Source organism: Pteropus alecto, unplaced genomic scaffold, assembly GCF_000325575.1.
Source record: "Pteropus alecto unplaced genomic scaffold, ASM32557v1 scaffold24, whole genome shotgun sequence".
NCBI lineage: Eukaryota > Metazoa > Chordata > Mammalia > Chiroptera > Pteropodidae > Pteropus > Pteropus alecto.
This window is the reverse complement of record NW_006439192.1, coordinates 25,390,124-25,411,422: the sequence shown is the minus strand read 5'-3', so window position 1 is coordinate 25,411,422 and position 21,299 is coordinate 25,390,124.

Genomic DNA, 21,299 nt, shown 5'->3' with positions numbered 1-21,299 from the left:
AGATAACTTCCAAAACACTAAGTGATTTATAGAAATTACTAAATCCATGTGAAAATCAGAAAGAGTGAGATCTCTGTCTTCATTCTTGTAAACTGGGACATATGGTGTGCAAATGTCCAGTGCAAAGTCATTGCCAAGTGACCTGGACTTAGGAATGATGTTTCAATACTTATTTGTCTATAATTTACATCTATTATCCCTGGGACGACCTTTGTAACTTTGGGGTTATTTCCCTTTCCACCTTCTTATCAAGTCAGTATGACTTAAAGAACCATTAATGGGGCTCTAATTGAATAAAGCAACAATTCTTTGATTATTGCTTCCTTGACTTTCTGTCATTTCTGAAAATGACCTTACTTTAAAAGGTTCACTTTGAGGATCATTTATGTACAAAAGGTTTACTCAGACAGTACTTAACTTCCTGGCTTCCGCCCCCCCAAACTGTAGATCAAAGCACTGAATTTCACAGTTGGATTTAATTTATTTATTCCTTTGATTTACTTCACAGACAAATTTCTGTTTGAGAACAGGCATGCTCTCTTATCTGAAGCTTATGAACTAAGTCATGTTCAGATAAAATATCTACCCTTAAAAGTATATTGGTATATAGATTTTAACACAAAGTAATACAAACTATATTGCATTGATGCCCAGAGAAAATTAGAAATATACCATGAAAGCAAAGAAAGCACAGATTATAAACATTCACATCAATTTCCCAACTTCCTTTGGTTAATTACAAATCAATCAATTTTCCATGTTGTTACCAATGCTAAATCAAATAAGCCTTATAATCACTGAAGAACTGGCATATAACTGATCATCTCCGCTTAGATATGAGTGCCACTAATTTTTACATATATAATTCATACAACATAAACTTTCCTTATTAAAAAAAATTTAACAACTTAAGTAAATTATCTAGCATACTAAAATTTTCCTTTACTGCCCATCTTACTAACATGGCCTTGTAAAACCATGAGTTTCTCATTAATAGATAGATTTACTACTTCATTAAATCCATGATAATTTTCTGTCATCTCTTCCTAAGAGAATTGGATTTAAGAGTTAAATTTTTCAAATCGAAGAAGATACAAATAAATGGAAGCATATACCGTGCTCATGAGTAGGAAAAATTAACATCATTAAAATGGCCATACTACCCAAAGCAATCTATAGATTCAATGCAATCCCTATCAACATACCAATGGCATTTTTCAGAGAGCTAGAACAAATAATCCTAAAATTTATATGGAACCAGAAAAGACCCCAAATAACCATGGCAATCTTGAGAAAGAAGAACAAAGTTGGAGGAATCACCCTACCTGATATCAAACTATACTACCTGGCTACAGTAATCAAAACAGCATGGTACTATCATAAAAACAGATATATGATCAATGGAACAGAATAGAGAGCCCAGAAATAAATCCACGCCTATACGTTCACTTAATATATGACAAGGGAGGCAGGAATATACAATGGGGTAAAGACAGTCACTTCAATATGGTGCTGGGAAAATTGGACCGATACATGCCAAACAAACAAAAGGAACTGGACCACCTTCTTACACTGTATAGAAGAATAGACTCAAAATGGATTATAAACTTACATATAAGACCTGAAACTATAAAACTTCTAGAAGAAAACATGGGCAGTAAACTCTCTGATATTTCTAACAGTAATTTCTTTTTGGTTATATCTCCTCAGGCAAGGGAAATAGAAGAAAAAATAAACAAATGGGACTACATCAAGCTAAAATTTTTTGTACAGCAAAGGAAACCATCAACAAAATGAAAATACAACTGACTGAATGGGATAAGATATTCGCTTATGATACATCTGATAAGAGGTTGATATCCAAAATATATAAAGAATTCATACAACTCAACAACAAAAACAAAAAACAAAAAATTAAAAATGTGCAGAAGACCTGAACAGATATTTCTCCAAAGAGGAGATAAGATGGCCAATAGACATGAAAAAATGCTCAAGGTCACTAATCATCAGAGAAATGAAAATTAAAACCACAATGAGATATCAACTGACACTTGTCAGGATGGCTATCATCAATAAATCAAAGAACAACAAGTGTTGGCGAGAATATGAACAGGGAATCCTCGTACACGGTTGGTGAGTTTGCAAATTGGTATAGCCGCTATGGAAAACAGTCTAGAGGCTTCTCCAAAAATTAAAAAGAAATATACCTTTTGACCCAGCAATTGCACTTCTGGGTATTTATCTAAAGAAAACTAAACCAATAATTCATAAAGATCTATGCACCCCTATGTTCATGGCAGCACAATTTACTATAAACCAAGATATGGAAGCAACCTAAATGCCCAACAACAGACGATTAGATAAAGAAGTTATGGTTCATATAAACAATGGAATATTACTCAGCTGTTACAAAAAATAAAATCCTACCACCCGCAACGACATGGATGGACCTAAAGGTTATTATGCTGAGTGAAATAAGTCGGACAGAGAAAGATAAATACCATATGATTTCACTTATATGTGGAATCTAAGGAACAAAATGAACGAATTAATCATAAACAGACTCACAAATATAGAGGACAATCTGGTGATGGCCAGAGGATAGGGAGGTTAGGCTGGGAGAATGGGGTGAAGGGTTAAAGAAGTACAGATTATTAGTTGATAGATGGTCATGGGGATGGGGAGCATGGCATAGGGAATGCAGTAAGCATTAATGTAATGGCTAGGTGGAGACCTAAGGAGAGAAAGAGCAATCAGGGGATCATTTTATAAACTATATAAATGTCTAACCAATGTACTGTATACTTGAAACTAATAATAAAATAAAATTTTTAAAAAAGAGTTAAATATTTTCTTATGTGTCATGGTCCTTTTCTTTTAAATTAATATTTTGTAGTCCTTTATATTCTTTGATCACCTTGCAAAAAGATCAGTGAAATAATCACAAAATATTCTCATGGTCATGAGAACATAATTGAAAATATTTATCATTTCGTTTGAAGTTTTTAAAGAAGTGATTGGTATGTGACAAATCTCCAAACGAGTGAGTCTGTTTTCAAGAAGAAAGTGGAATTTTGGCTGGCACGATGTCATTAATGTTCTTTAGATCAATAGTGTCCATAGTCACTGCTCTATATTTCTTACAGATATCACAGATATCTCCTTTTGACAAGTATATCTGTGATGTTTTTAAGTACAACAAAGAAATTCACCGTCTATTAATATTTTAATCATTTTATATCTGCTACGAATTATAAGGCACCCCAAAGATTATTGATTACATGTCATTGCTTATTCAGATGAACAAAATAAACTTATGAAGACATTAAATAAGTTGTTCAAATCAATAAAATTGGCAACATTTGAAGATTTTTCCAAAGACATAAGGGTCTTAGTACATCTTCATGTCTAATGCAATATATTTTTGATTATTAATCTCTAATATGATATGTTTCACTTAGCGAATAACCAAAGACTTTTTCTTATAAGACTATATTATAAAGCCACACCAAATACATTTTCTCTTTTTCTTAGCTCCATTAACAATGGTCAATAGAATTTCGTGACAATAATTCTGATCTACTATGTGCCAAGTGACCAAGTAATTTGATAGATGCACATTATCTAATTTTATCCTCGAAATAATCCCAGGAGATCTATGCAATCAATTATCCTGGTTTTGATGGAGAAAATGAGGCTTCAGAAGGTTAAATAACTTAGACAAACATAGATAGCCAAATGAGGTGGGGCTAGTATTGGCCCATGCTTATTTAACTCTAATATCCAAACTCTACTTGTGGTTATTTAATGTTCTTAAGTCTTATATTTTCATTAGGAACTTGAATTCCTTAAAGATATAAATCCTGTCCATACTTCATTTTATTATTCACTTTACCCCAAACCTTAAATGAAACAATTATCTTGATTTACAAAAAGGGGTAATGATCAGTAAAGGTGATTATGTAGACCATTTGATATATCGCTGAAGCCTAAGACTGCAAATGCATGATGGTACATTTTTCAGGAAAACAAAAACAAAACAACTTGTTTTCAGTTTCTAACAAAAGAGAAATTAATTCCTTGAAAGTGGCATTACAAATTTCACCAAAATGGAAGGATGCGGAATGTGACATATCAATTATCTGTTTAGTCTAATTTAGCACTTTTAAGTAACCTGATATCTTGGCCATGATAAGAAAATAACACCTGACACATAATCCCTCTGTGTAAATTAGTTCCAGAAAAGCCTGAACCATCACTTACATTTCATTTTGCTTCATGTTTCACTGCTATCCTAGCCACAAACTTTGCTACTCCTTTTTTCACTTCTGTCCACACATCTCCCCTAGTTATGAATTAATCATTCTTCTGTGATTTCTCTCTACCCTTTGACAACAAGTCCACACACTTTCTTGTGTTGTTGACAATCCAATTCAGCCTCTGGCTCTTGTTTGCATGCTCCGATGGGTATTTCTTCCACTCAGCCTCACCTACCCTCCCACTCAGTACGCAGAAATGGTCGGAAGTTTGGGGTTTTGATGTTGCATTTACTTGAGGTTCTAGAATGAAATTTTATTCTTTGGTGGTTAAAAAGATACTTTGCGTGTGTGTGTGTGTGTGTGTGTGCATGCAAATGTGGGTGTTTCTTAATTTAGAACTGGTGATTTTGTGAAATGTAATTAATTTCCACAAATGTTGAATATTAAAACCTAACTTATAAGCATTCTTCAAGAAAAACCCCACTATTTAACACTATTTATAATGCGCACATTCTAATAAACAAAATATGAAAATCCTAGTGGAACATGATAAATTTTTATTGCAACAAAAATTGAACAATATATCAATTTCCCCTTAAATTTCTGTGCTCAGAAATCAGGAAAATATTTTTTATAATCTTAAAAATACACTGTAGTTCCTAAAGACACATACAAGCTTAAGTTTGGAAGAGACCATTCATGTTCTTTAGTCTAGTTGTCTTCTCTTGGACAAATGCTTGTACAGTTCTGCCCTTAAGTAAGTTCATCATCTCTTAAAATTTACTTACTTATATGAACATATGTGATGTAGAATTTTAATCATATTAATACTCACTTCATCTCTTGTACAATCCAAATTCTTCTGGGATATTTTTTAATGACATCCTCCCTTCAAATATTTGCTTATTTCTCAACTAGATTTGTGGAACTTTAATGTTTTCAAATATAAAGATTCTTTACAATTCACTGAAACAATTTTTTTTTCCTCTACATTTTCTTCCTCAAGTAACCTTGACCCATTTTTCCAACCACATGGAAACTTCAACCAAAGGGGATTTCAACGATGTCAGTAAATTTCTGAATTTCTTACCTAGTAAGAAGGCATCTATTTTATTGTCTCAGAGCAAGTTTTGGTGAAATGATTAAGCAGCTTATCTTATCAGGAGACTGCATGACATAAAAGGATATGAGATTTGGACTCACACATGAGATTTAGTTCATATTTGTATTAAGCTTTTTGCTACTACTTAACCTCTCCGTACTCTGTTTCCCTATCTGTAAAATGAGGGTAAAAAAAACCAACTCATTTTATAGGATAGTTGTAGGGATAGTTGTATACTTTTAAAACTTAAAAGTATACAACACATAATTGGTGTTCCAAAATTATTAACTTCTGATATTTTGCTGGATGTAGTAAATTTTGATCAGAATCTACTATATATATCAAGAAGCTCAGGAAATTTTCTGGTGGAGGAGATGACATGTAATTTTCCAGTCTTTCCTGTATGCTTCTCAATATAGTCCTATGTGCATATTGAGATATCTACATTGACATCCCTGCTGTAAAAGCAGAAATGAAACAGATTATCAACAACTCAAAGACGGATTTTATTCTTCATGTTGTTTTTGGAGCACTTGAAAATTTGAGTGACTTAATGTATTTCTCCCAATAGAAGAAAGTCCAATTGATTTTAAAGTATTTTCAGATACCATTGTGATCAATGAATTGTCATTCTGAATAAATCTTGTTAATGTGGGTATATTAAATAACTTGCCAGAAAACTTGGCAGTGTTTATCTAATGAGATTGATTTTAATTTTTGATACTATATTTAATTATTCATTAATGTATATCTCCTTTTTATGTGGGTTCGGCTAATTTAGTACTAACATTAAATCTTCAAAGGCTTAAGAGAAAAAAAAATCTTTAAAAAAAGGTCAAATCTTAAATTTACTGAGTATTAAGTTATTTTCTGCAACCAAGCTAGCTTACCTGATGTAACATTCAACTAAAGAAATAATGCATAGTATGCATTTATTAACCTAGCTTTCTTACTACTTACCATGTAAATAAAAATGAGGCTTTATTTTTATTTGTGACATTCAACTAAAATGTCATTTTTCAGTTAGCATCACCATTGTACATCTCATATTTCATTTTTCTCTCATCTCACAGTGTTTACACAGCAGAAAAGGGATGATGTAAATGTCCAAGAGCCAAAGTATTTGTCAAATCAGCAATCTCGCTGAACAGGAAAAAACCTGAAAGTATAAAACTACCGATTCCTGAGTACCCATGTGCTGTGTAATATCCACAACACTTTACATACGTTGGTATTTGATCATATTATTGATCATCCATGTTTTCCATAAGGTAACTGTAATTAGGAATGTGACTAAACTCACACTCACAGCAAGTCCCACAGCTGAGAATCAAATTGTCCCCCTGATCCATGCTTTTTCATCTATTTAATAAGAATCTGTCCTTTAAAGGAAGCTTGCAATTACTTTTCTGCTGTAGTTTTATTAATTTTTGTATTTGAAAAGTATTAATACATTTTTCTGTAACCACTTCAGAAAAGTCACTCTATTTCTCTACCATAAAAATGACTTTGTCTTAACGTGTTCATAAAAGCACAACTGCAATTCATTTATTTTACATAAATGGAGATGTTAACTATTGGAGTAAACTTCAGAGTCTACAATTTTTTAGATACAATGAATGTGTTTTCATAACCTAGACATCTGAGACTTAAAACCAGGGAAAATGTTGTTCTTCTCTCTAAAGGGGAAGAGAGCCCAGGTTAGAACACTGTTGCGCCTTGCTGGTAGAACATCCTGTCCCCCTTGCCCTCACGTCGGCCTCTCTGACTTATGTGGCACTAAGCACAGAAACCATCTTTATAGATGCCAGTCTCTAAACCATCAATGTTTTATAAAACATACACTGTCCTCCAGGAAACATTCAGAAAAGTAAGCTCACGTGGCTTTTCTACCACATTGCAAGCAACTGTTATTTTACTTTTAGCGTTCCTTCTGGAAATTATAGACAAAGGTATTTTAAATTTTTAAATTTTTCTTTTTGCTTAGAATTTAACAATGGCTTAATTTTTGTTTACAATTTAACAACAGTTGTGGGTGCTTTTAATTGTCAGGAGAATATTGTCCTTTGTCTAAACTTAAATTTATGGATGATATTCACTGTAATATATTTTATTTCTATTAACAGTGAGAAAAATACCTTAAACCTATGAAAAAATAACATTAAAATGTTGGTTTAATACCATAGTTTTATAATATAAATGTTTAATTTAATTTTACAAACAATCACGTATGATGAATCTGGATATGTGAAGTCTAAGAATTTGATATAAAAATATAAAAACTGACTAGTTAGTATTCATTTCTTTAATTTATTTATCTCCTGTGTTTCAGTTGCTATTACATTAAGTTGACTAGAAATGAGTAGATTTTAACATGTTCAAATAAGCATGAGAATATTTTCAACATTTCTCCTGCCTTTCTGGGACCTTGACAACTAAAATACTTGAATTTAAATTAGTGTAACTTTCCTGACCTTGAGTGAATTACTTAACCTCCATGTGCCAGTTTCACAATCACAGTACTAATCTCATAAATGTACTGTGGGGACCGAGGACATAAACAGAAAGTGCTTACAACAGTGCCATGCACACATTAAGTACTCAATAAATCTTAGCTATTGTTGTGGATCATATATTATCAATATAGCTGTCAAAATGTAATAATGTGATTTTAATTTATGGATGAAGTTATCGCTGAGTGAGTTAATATTGTGTTCAGAGAGGGATGAATGAAAAAAGAAAATCAAGTAGACATTGTTCCACAAAATGTGAGCCAAACATATAGTATAAGATAATATCATTGCCAGACCATCGAAATTTAAAGTCTGTGGGCTAATCAAGGTAGTAAAAATATGTATAACTTGTTCTATGTAATTAGTCAATATATTCTTTGCCAACTTTTCAATTACTAACAGAGTGCATTAAAAATGAAAATTTGTTTCTCAGAGAAAAATTAGCTGAATTTAATCAATTACTATTTGCCATTTACTTACACACTGACCCAAAGGTTCAAGCCCCAAAGTTATAAGAAACGAGATAAAGGTAAACAAGAAATACCATACAGTTTGGTCAAGCCATACTGCTTAGTCTTTAAAACTAGTATGTGAGGTTTGACTTATATACCCATGAATAAATTTCCCCAGACCAATATCTATGCATTTTTTCTGTATTTGAGCATCATGTTGACATATGGCAATATCACTAGGTATGGAAACTCAGAGAATGATAGAGAAAAAAAGAATTCTAAGTGACTTCTGATGAGGCTGCTCAGTGGACAATACACAGACAATATTAAATCAAATCCAAGGTTTCTATCTCCAGAAGTATAATTCAAACTTAAGCATATTCCTGAAAGGAAGAGATATGCTCTCATCTCAGCAATTAAGTGGAAGATTAAGAATCAGAGAAACTAGGCATGTGCTGTCAACAAATCAGAACTTCATCTCCAAGGGCTCCGGAAGGTGGGAAATAGGAAGATACAACCAGGGGTTAATAGGAAGCAAACAGATGGTCAATGATTTGTAAGTAGATAAAAGGACTGGTTTGAGAATAATCTCACAAACACCATTTTTTCCCCCACTTTTTTCTTCATGCCAAACAAGTGTGTGAAAATCTGACTAGTGAATGGTTGAATAGTTAATTCAGGTGTCCGAAAAAATAAAATAGTAAATTACCATGGGAAATAATAACTAGCCAAAATAAAATTTGGACATCTTTCCTCATCTAGCTTGATAGGTGACTTCAATTTTTCCTTGAACAATTAAAACCGATTACTTTGATTCTGCACATTAATTTTTGTCACATTTATTTGATTGACAGTTATATACATATTTAGAATAGACAGTAGAGTCATTTAATCATCTGTTTTCATATTAAAATACATGTTTTCATTTATTACCATTGACACACTTAAATTGATAGGATAATCACTTCTCAAATAGAAACTTTTCTTTACCTCTTTTGGTTAGGATGGATGGTGGATGGGCATGTGCTGTCAACAACTTTTGACTAAGATAATTCAATTAAACAAAAACTTCTGAATCTTAAGAAAAAAAGGACTATTTAAAAATATTTTTATATTCACTTGTATTTTTAGAAATTCTCATCATTCTGAAAGACAATCATCCAATGCCATATAGAGATACTATATGTTTGATATACATATTTCAAATTATATTCTATATACACACCTTATGCTTGAGTATAAAGATGATACCTCAAAATGTTTACTGAATAAATCAGAATCACCAAAAAATCTTGTTAAAACTGCAGATCCAAATTCTACCACAGGTCATCCCACACACCTTCCTAGAGATGGAACTCAAAAATCTTTATCTTAAATAACCATCTGATATAATTCTTATGTACACCTTTAAAATTTGAGACTCACTGCTATAAATATTATAGCAAAGATTCACCAAGAGGACTCCTAATTTTAAATCACTGCTGTTATACTCACTACTTTAAGAATGTCTATATGAAAAGCACATGATATAGTCAGTGAGAACACTGGACTCAGAGTCATGGAACATAAATCATATGACTTAGTAGCATGTATCCTTAGAAGAGTCTTTTGATGTCTCCAATCTTTGGTTTAACTGTTTCAATGAGCAGTTAAAACCTGTTCTCTCTCAGTCCTAACAGCCATAATTGTAGAATTGGTATTATATTGCTGTATTGGTCATATAAATCCTTAGAACTCTATAATTAATATTGGATACAGATCACTTATGTCTCAGTTTTTAATAGTTACATGTAAATGTGTATTTATTGCTACCTCTGAGCTATTTTAAAATGCTTACTTTGTGTAAAATGCTTACAATAATTTGGAAGTGAAAAGAAAATTTTAAACCAAACATAGTTAGCTGAGTATTAAATCAGAAAAGTGATGGGAGAAAATTTCTCATTTATATATATTATATGAATATTCATTGCCTGTATTCAGAGAAAGAAAATAAATTCTTAAAAAGCTGTTTTGTACAATAACATCTGGATACCTAAGATGTAAAAGAAACCTGTCAGTAGTAAAATATCCTTGGTGATCTTAATATAACTTTTAAAATTCTACATTTCAAAGGAACTAGGAAAACCATATTTTAATATCTGTTACATGTTGAACAAGTCTTATAAAATTCATCATGATAGAAAAGAACTGAGATCATCATCATATGCATTATCAGGGCTTCTCAAGAATGGAAAAGCTTTCAAATATTTAAAGTACACCCACTCGAAGCTATTTGATAATACTGCTAACAGGAGAGCAGATGTGTATGCATCCAAATAAAGCTTGGATATGCAGAATGTCATTTGAAAATTGTTTGCAGAGCGCTGTTGGACGCACATGACAAATGCATGCTCTTCATATCACATTCTCCGAGATGCTGTTAGAATTTTTCTGAAAGTGGCTTGACCATTACCATAAAAACATAAAGTTCAATCACTGGCCTGGTTCTTTAGCAGTTTATCAGCCTCGACAATAATAATAATCCAATGAAAAAAGGTAATGTTAGGTTTTCTTAGACTTAGGGTAAAGAAAGTTTTCAAAGATTTTAAGAATAGATAACATGGATGGCTGGTTGACTCTCAGAGAAAGTCACAAATGTACACACACTTACTAGCCATACCAACTTCTCTGAGAAGTTCATATTTCTTATCAGGAGTTGAGGCTGGGTTTAACTCAAAACAGAAAAATAAAAGTTATTCTTTCATATTCTGTCTACAGTGATAATTGTGTGTTTCATTTCCAATATTTTTGCAGTATAATCAGCCAAATAATTACTTAGAAAAGTGTTCCAGATTCCTCCCTCATTTATGTCAATGGGGATATGATTCACTTTGAAAAACAAGTATGTATTGTGTGAATTGAGGTACAAAATTTCCCAATTTTATAACTGGTTTAAATAGTGGATTCTTGTACTTCTTCATTAAGGAATTTTGGAACATCACACTTGTTTATTATGCCTCAAAGGAAAAGTTGTTTTATTGCATCATTTTGCCCTCAAGGTTAATTGATTTGTGGTGATTTGATGTGTTAGGCACACTTTATAAATTGACATCTGAAGTTCCAACAATCTACACAATACTTTGTTCATTAAACAATCTATATGCATGCTCTATAATTTTATGAGTGTTAACCTATTGAAACATAGCAAGGTCATTTTTTTACAAATAATAATTGAGTAATTCTGTATGCCAGGTCCTTTTACGGACCATTTGGGATATAGCAATGCACAAGATAAGCAAGATCTCTGTTTTTGTGGATTTTATCTGCTTGTAGGGGGGAAAAGAAACTAAAATTTAAAAATAATTTTTCACAAGGACAGAATCCTGTGGCTGAAATAAAGCAGGACAGTGGGATGGAAAGTGATAGGGCAATTTCTTTAGATGCGATAGTTTCTGGGGGGACATTTAAGATGGCAATTGAGTGGCAGAAAGAGCTATCTTTGTGAGGAGCACTCCCAAGTTATTAGAAAACTAGCACATTCCAGGAACAGGGAGATGGCAGGGCAACTTGCAACAGAGTGAGCAAAATGGAGAGGGACCTGAGATGAACCATAATATTACCTTCATTTGATCCAAAACTAATGAGCTCTATATTGTGAAGCCAGGAGAATTATAATATCTTTATCTTAAATATATTTTGAGAAGCTTTTTAAATTATATAATAACTTTTGACCTATCTGTGTCAGCTGTGTGATTTCTGTTTATTCCTCACTAGGTTTTCATTTTTGTATTTTCCTCATACTCATATATTATTCCTTAATTGTTAGTTTTCCTTTAAATTTAAATAAAATTAGATTCCACAAAAGAATGGGGACTTCAAATTTTCAGAAAAGAAATATACACTCTGCATATTCTCCCAAATGTTTTTTGTTACCCAGCATAACTCATTCGACCAAAAAGCCTTACTCTTTGCCAAGTCAATAAGGGTTTCTTTTGCATATTTGTCTGATAGAAGCAAGCACTAGGCTAAAGCAGGGCGAATGCAGTCACAGCTCATAATTTCAAAACTTCACAATTTTCAATAAACTGTAATTGAAGAGCTGGCAAATCAAACAAAACGTGTCTTTATTTCAGCAAATTCAACAATTTTATTTTCCCAGGAAAACTCAACTGGAAGTTCCACTTATCCCTAAATCATGCTGATTTTCAACAAGGATCAAACCTTTTCAAGAGCAATTTACTTTGTCAGCTAATTCTCAGACTGATGAACTGGCTCACAAAAGTGAGCAATTCAGTGTTTTCAAAAAATCAGAAATTTCTCAAGATATGTCACAAGAAACAGAAAAAGTTAAGTGTGGTCTTTCAGTTGTGCCAACTCACCAGCAGGGCCTTTGCTCATAGGAGAAAAACCCAACTGTGCCTTAACTAATGCATATAAGAAATAGCTCATCTGGTTTTATTATGGTCCATGAATAGAAGAACCATATAATTCATCTTACAAACTGGGACACTTTCATGCTTAAAAGGAGGCTCTATCAACAACTATGAGGGAACCATATGCATTAACCAGGGCTGTCCCAGGCAAACTTATACATGTGGCCTCCCTATCTATGAAGCACAGACCTGGACGCCTTTAGAAACATATTCCTTATCTCTTCACAGAGAAATAGGAAGTATAAAAAATTATAAACATCTTTGATGAAGGGCAAAACCATCTGAGGCATTATTATCTAAAACCTCTAAGGCTTAGAGATTCCCTTTAGTTTCACTGACTTCATAATGTGCGCTAATAGCACACTAATGAAAAAAAGGCTCTGCGCTTCTTGGAGAAAAGCACCCAACTCTTCAGCTGCAGTAGTTTGAGCATGGAAACATAATACTGACACACAGAAGACTGACCTAAATGCAAAAATAGTCACAGTGTACTCCCGCTTAACGCATTAATCACCAAGTTTGAAAAAAATCTCATTGCTGGAAGAACAGACACTGGGTATTTCTCTAGAAATGGTAATGACAGGTAAATATCTCTTCTCTATACTCCATTCCTGGCTACCCTTGGGAATTAAACTGGTATTGGCCTTATTAATACGACGTTTAAACTCATAGCTTAGAAACCTATCTAACCTTGACTATAACTGCTGATTCTAGAAGTATAATTAAGTGCTCCATATTATAAGCAGAGCAGGATGGAGAAAGGTGATAAGTGGTGTTACAGAAGGAAATTAAAGGAATAGGGAGGAAGAAGAGATAGAGAGAGAGAAGGAGTAAAATGAATAAAGAAGGGAGAAAGGAGAAAATTAGGAAGTAGAAAAAGGAAACTGAAGCAAGAGTGAAAGGCATACAAACAACACTTGTATATATTCAAAATTTCAATAGTTATTTTCTGTAACTTTCTATAAGTTATTTTTCAAATCCTTTATCCAAAATTTAGTTTATAGTGGGACATTAGTAGAGTCTCAACTTTGCTTTTTGCCAAAAGAGTTAGCCAATTCTTCCCCAATAATTACTGAATATTTCATCTTGTTTCCTATGGATTTCATCTATAAAATTCAGTATTTATTTGAATTAATTTCTCAAATATCTTGAATAGTTCAAGTTCCATTAATCTGTTTATATCAATCTGAAACTGTTAAATTATCATGGCATTGTTATATGTTTTAATGTCAGTATGGCTATTTCCATTTTTACTCTTCTTTTTTATATATTCCTTGGCAAATCTCATTTATTTATTTTTGTTACATAAACTTTAGTAGCACTTGTCAATTTTATAAGAATTCTTGATATTCTCAAACATATCATTTGCATTTATAAGTTCATTTAAGGAGAATGGATATATTAACACTTTTGAGTATATATACATATATATATGCAAGATGTATCTTCCCATTGATTCTAATCTCATTTATATACTGTAGTTTAGTTTTACGTTTCTCTCTTGTAACCCTTTTTCCACATTTATGTCCAGATAGCCTAAATATTTATGCCTAGTCTAAATATATTTGTCGTTGTAAATAAAATCTTTATATGCATTATATTGTATAACCTATTATTGCCCACAAACTAATTTTCATGTTATCCCTCTTTATAACCTACAGCTTTTTTGAATTCTTTTATTAATTCCTTTTGTAGTTATATTTCTTGGACTTTCTGTGTATAATATATCATATTCATAATTCCAATAGTTTCTCTTAATTCTTAGTTTCGAATATTTTTTCTCTTATCTAATCATGGAGTTAAAAATTACTAGCAATTTTAAATGGTGATGGTGATAGTATCATCATTCTTGTTCCTGAATTTACCGAGAAATCCTCTGTTTCACAATTAATTATGAGTTGTTTTAAGCACCACATCAGGGGAATAAAACTGTTCTCCATTTCTAGTATATTTATTTATATTTTTTAAATTCAGGATGTGGTGTCAAATTTTACCAGATTAATTTATGCATGTATTTAAAATGCAATCTTTATCTCCTTTTGTCTATTAATATGGTAAATGGTATTGATAGATTACCTAACAGAGATTTGCACTTGTATTCCTAACTTAAACACCCTTCATTACATGATCAGAGTAATTATTTGTTAACGCACTGCTAATTCTGATTTATATTTTTATGATTTTATAGATATTCGTAAATAAGTTTACTTAATTTTATGGTCAGTTTTTAGTTTTGTTATCATGTTCTGCTGTTTTGAAAATATTTTAACATCATTATGTTTTCTCAGTGGCCTTGAACAATTTGAAGAGCACTGCAGTCTTCTATGCCTCAAAGTATTTTACAGCATTCACTTCCTAAACTATCGGCCTAGCACTTTTTGGAGGTTTGCTCTTTGAAAACATTCCTCATTTCTCTCATGGCTATGGATCAATTCTGCGATACATTTTGGAGATTTATATTTTCTTAGAAGTCATCTATTTCATTCAGTTTTTGTTTTTATTTGAATAGTCGGGCAAATTATTCTCTTATGAGCCTTTTAATTTACTCTTTACCTATGATTATTCTGCCATTCTCATTTCTAATTTACACAATCCTTTTTCAAATTAGATTTACTAGTAGTTTTTTTCTTCTCACCTCCACGAAAGAGCTTTTGATTTATTTATCAATTCTACTACCTTCTGTTTGATAATTCACTATCTTTTTTCCCTTAGTCTTTCTTCATTAATTTAGTCCCCTGTTTTCTGAGGATTCATTTGGTCGCTATTTTAATAACTTCTTAATTTGAATTTTAATCAACTCCATTAAATTCTTTCTTAATTAGTAATATGTATTTTAAACATATGGTTCCCAGTTTTTTTTATGGTATTGTGTGCTCAGAAAATAATGATATTTTTACAGCACACAGGGATAAACGCAAGGCCGTTCACTACTCAGTGCCCTGCTTCTTCACGGTGGTCCTGAGGACTAAAGCAGGTAAAGATCTTGGCACACCTGGAACCCATTTGCTGCACATCAGTGGGGAGCTCTATTAATAAAATCAAGTGAATCTTAACCGTCGTGTTGCATGTATTCACATATTCAGTAAACAACCAATGAGCATGAGTTCTAGAAGCTCACAATACAAAATGAGTGAGAAAAAATTTACATTAACTTTGATATTTAACATAATAAGAGTGTGGTCTCACCAATTTTTAGAAAGTGGGCAGGATTAGTCAGTTAACTTAGCTTCTAGTCCCAGAGCTACACATATTCTATGCAAGATCCACATCTATACCTCAGTTTCCTCAGCTATCACGGTAAATATAGATGATGTTTGAAAATTAAAATGACAAATACAAATTATCACTGTTAGCTTGTATAGAAAGGACCTCGAGTAATATTATGTACATTTCCATGCTCTTTAATGTGTGCTCAATAAATAAATGATAGAATATATTTCCTTTCTTGATGGAACAAAAACATCAACCAACTGGCTATTGTTAATTATTATGTAGCCACAGATATAGGCTGTCCTCAGTGTGAATGGAAGTATCATAAGTCATTATGTTGAGAAAATTACTGCAACAAAATAAATGGAATTGGGCTTCAGTTTTCATCATTTTGAGAGATGATAGCCCTATAGCAATTTTTAACAAGAAAATTGAGAAAACCTGGTTAAAATTGCTCATAATTAGAAAAGAATTTTTAAAAATCAAATAAAAGCAATCCACAAAGATAATAGAAGCCTCAACCACATAGCTGGTGAAATCTTCAAGATTTTTCTTGATGTGGATATGGGTGGTCATGCAGAAAGCACAACAGAGAGAATGATGTGTCCTTTCTTCCTGAGCTTACACACACGTGAGCCCATCACATTTTAAATTTCTTTTCATTCTTTGCTAATGAGTAATAAGATACAACTCACAATCAACTTATAAATCAATTAAAATTTACATTTTGTGTATGACATTGGAAATGAGTTTTAAAATTTGAGAAGAAATTGTTGCCAGATAAGGAATGGGTACTTATTTCAAGTATAGCTGAGGATAAAGAAAAAATCATTATATTAGAAATGATCGCAGAAAATAAGACATTGATGAGCATAGTTATTTTTCGGAATGAAGCACAGGAGATTTAGTAGCAAATTTCTGTAATGTTGCAAGATCTTAAGCATGTCTATTCTGTAATCAAATAAGAAAAGCAGGAGCAGGTATAAGCTGATTGAAAATGGTGCAGTAATAGATGGGCAAAAATCTCACCATTTATCACACACTCTAAGTACTCACACTTGTTGGGTAGATTAAATGAGTTAATCTCTGTGAAATACTTGGAGCACATAGTAAGTGCTGTGAACATGTTGTTAAAATTATAATTGACATTTTGGGAGTAGTTATGGTTGTTCTTATAATGACATTATAACATCTTATAAAGTCTCCTTTCATCTCTTGTGAGGCCACAGTAACATTTTCATGAAATATTTAGAGTTATTTTATGGTTTTAAAAAATATAGCATGAGCTGAGAAACCTACAATAAATTCATAAAGCAAGTGGCACATTAGAAAGAATACTGAACAAAATTAAATAACTGCTTTGATATGCAAGAATATAATTGTAATATTTTGGTCTTTGTGGAGGAAAAGAGGCAGTAAGCCAATTCGATGACCCTTTAGTTATCTGAGGACTTCAGAGTTGCTTCAAAAAGACTTGTACAATGACACCTGTACAGTGTCAGCATTATCCAAATATTGGTAGGGAGATACATTTGGTTCTAGAGATTTTAATAGAAATTGTAGCCTCAGAAAATTATGTTCAAGATGTCCTACGATAGACGATTGGATAAAGAAGCTGTGGTACATATATACAATGGAATATTACTCAGCCATAAGAAGGGATGAAATACTGCCATTTGCAACAACATGGATGGACCTTGAGATAATCATGCTAAGCAAAATAAGCCAGACAAAAAAATTTGAAAATTACATGATATCATTTATATCTGGGATATAAACCTAAAAGCAACAAATGAACAGGACAAACAAGCAGAGACTCATGGACATGGACAATGGACTAGTGGTTACCAGGGTAGGGAGTGGGGGGAGAGGGGAGGTAGACCAGGTAAAGGGGGTCACATATGTGGTGATAGAAAGAAATCTAACTATGGGAGGCGAACATACAGTGTAAATATATATACACCTTACTGTTAAAGTGTACAGCTGAAACTTATTGGATATCATTAATCAACGTCACCATTAAAAATAGTAATAATAATAAATAAATAAAATACATGGTTTTCTGGCAAGATAGCCAGAGACCCTTCAGTTACTTTTCATCACAAAATTATGGTCCTCCAGTCCACAGAGTGTAGGTAATAGATTTCACAAAAGTGAAATAAAAATAGAGCAAATGTGCACACTACACTCTACAAGACACTGGCCACCTGAGTCTGCTGCCTCCTTTGTTCCTAGGACACAGTAAGCAGAACAGTATGTCACCAGCCATGGTGAGAAAGTATTGCAAGAGTTATCAAAACAGCTCGTCCTGAGCAGTCCTCCTATATCTGTCTCTCTCCCTCCTCTTTCAGACACAAGTCAAAATGTTCACATCTATTTTGCAATATTAATTATATGAAATGGGTTAGGGCTTTGAATCTTGACATAGAGAACATGGCTAAAACCTAAAACAAACAAACACCTAAATAAAAAGAAAATAATACACCACAACCACTGCCCTGACATCTCAATTTCTAATAATATTCCTTCATTTTTATTGCCATCATGTTTCTCTTCTAACTCATTAAATGTAGATACAATATTTCATTTTGGATCTTTTGCTCTTGTTCTACTCTCTCTAGAGGAGTCACCCATCCATCGTGCTTTAGACATTGCTTCTAGAACAACAACCCATAAAAAAACAGCTTTGCTCCAAAGCTTGAGCTACGGTTTGTGGTGTTTTAAAAACATGGTCCCAAAATTATTTGCCACTCTTCCGCTTGAGATATTAACGTTCTCTCAACTCGAATCTGGGTTCTGTGCGTGCTTGACAAATAGAACCAGTGGGAAAGATACTATGCCAGTGTTAGGGCCTTAATAAATAGGCAGTTTCACTTCCTATCTCTTGAGACTCTTGTCCTTGAAACCCAACCATCATGCCAGGAGGAAGCCCAAATAGCCATTTGGGGAGGAAATAAGGCTCCCGGTCCACAGTTCTTACTGGTCTCTCAGATGACAGCTAGCATCTACTTACCAGACATGTGAGAGAGTCACCTAGATGGTGGATCCTCCAGTTTCCAGGCCAGCTGCCCCAGCTGATACTGTGTGGAGCAGAAATGAGCTGATTCATGAACAAAATAAATAATTGTTCTTAATTAATGCTGTAAGTTTTGGAATAGTTTGTTAAGTAGAAAAACAAAGGAAATGAGTTCTTACATATGAAAGCCATAATTTAACTCCTTTTCAAAATCTTTACCAATGTTCCTCTTGATCTATATATTTCATTGCAATTTCTTCCAAACATGCCAGATTTTCTCCCCAGTATCACCAATTCACCTAATGATAACAACTGGCCTGCCTTCCCTCTTGGCTTTAAGCTTCATTCATTTTCTCCCACCTTACTCCTGCTCAATGGCTAATCAATGACCAAATACAACAGTCAATCTCATTACTATTTTAATTGTTCAAGTCATATTTCTTTCACTTGAGCTAGGACTGTGAAATATAAATGGTGCCAGCTGTGTCCCTCTTAGACTCCTCATGAAGCCTACCTGTGTCACTTTCCAAAAATCATTGCTTAAAATTATGCAAAGGTTCCCACTAGCTTATTTAAGGTCCCAACTTGTGAGTCTGACCTGTCACCATCCACCTCTAATCCTCTTTTTTTCCACCATATTCTCCCCTGCTTTCATACGCTTTTCCCCAAATCTCCATCTTCTTGCTTCATCATGGAGTCCATTCAGCTCCAGTATACCTTTGTCTGTCAAACAGTCCTGTTTTTCATCTTTCTACAGGCTTATGCCTCCAGCATCATTTTTGACTGAGAATAAGATCCTTCTACTTTTAAATGGGGATATGTCTTTTCAATTTTTGCATCCCAAGATTAGATATTGTATTGTCTGATAAAGTTGACATTTAATTTACTCATTCAAAGGTAATCTTCATTTAATATAATCCCAATGTATTATATACCCTAAAACATTATTTCTATTTCTAGTTAATCAAATTTCTGATTGAAATGCATGTCACTAGGCTACATCATTTTTCTGGTTAAAAGTAGAAATAACCTATCCTGGATATCTAGACATTTGACTTCTTGTTACTGTTTTCTCTCTTATTGGCCACATGACCTCAAATCATTTTCCTTCCATGATCTTTAGTTTGCTTTGTTGTAAAATAAAATTGCGTTAGATACCTTAGATTTTTCCCCAGACTGTGCTTAGTAATATCAAAATTAAAATTAAGATTAAAATTAGAGAAGTATTCTTTCTTTACAAATGTATTTTGATTTATAAAATGATTCAGAAAGAAACTCCTTTGATAGCAAGATGTCTCAATGTATTTAAATCAGTACTTGAGTAACAACAACATGTGATTATTTTTCAGAAACCTGTTTATAGAGAGCTATGTCTATTGTTGGAAGTGCAAAATAATCTTGACCTGAGACTTGGAGTAAAAATAGTTGCTCAAACCACACAGATACTTAGAGCTAAGCTAGAAGTTTATACACAGTGTAGCATCCCTGACTCTCGATTCTGGAATAAAGATAAATGCTTTGTTCTTTTTTCTCAGCTATCTTTATTCGCTTGGGTGTAAACACTTAAAGAGAACTACCTAGTCAAAAGTGTCAAAGAGTGAACCTCAACACTAAACTTTTGATTCTAAATTCAATAAGTATTCCTTTCAACTAAGCATTAGAAAGGGAAAAATTTTCTTCCAAAACCATCAATAGAGACAATATGTAGACAATATAGAGACAATATAGATATAATATATAGGCATCAGTAAATTATGAAAAGCAAGCTACTATACAATAGTTCATTAGTTATGACAAAATTGGTCATGTCGAATAATCAATAGACTCCCAAATTCAAGTGTCTGACAAGCTTGAAAGAGAAAAAAGAAAAAAAGTTTATTTCTGGTTCACACAAAATCAGATAGTTAGCAGGCCCTTGCCTCCATCCAGTGAATCAGAGACCAGCTTCTTCCATCTTGTGGTGCTGTTATCTGTACAAATGGCTTCTGAGGTAGCAGAGGGAAAATCAGAACATGGAAGAGATCTACTGGCTTTTAAATGCCTTGGTAGCAAGTGACATACACATGACTTCTGGCACATTCTATTGGCTAGAACTAGTCATGGAGCTCCTCTTAACTGTAAAGGGTCTTGGAAGTAGAATTTTCCTGTAAGGTCATGACTAGTGGAAAACTGGATACGCAAGCACTAGAGCTCTCTATCAGAAATGGTAAGACTGTTTAACCTGATGGGAGTCTGGGATTTTAGGAGAAGCATATTCATCTAGGATTTCTTTACAAATTGTTAATCATATATTGCAAATTACACATTAGCTACAGATAACTATTAATACCAAAGG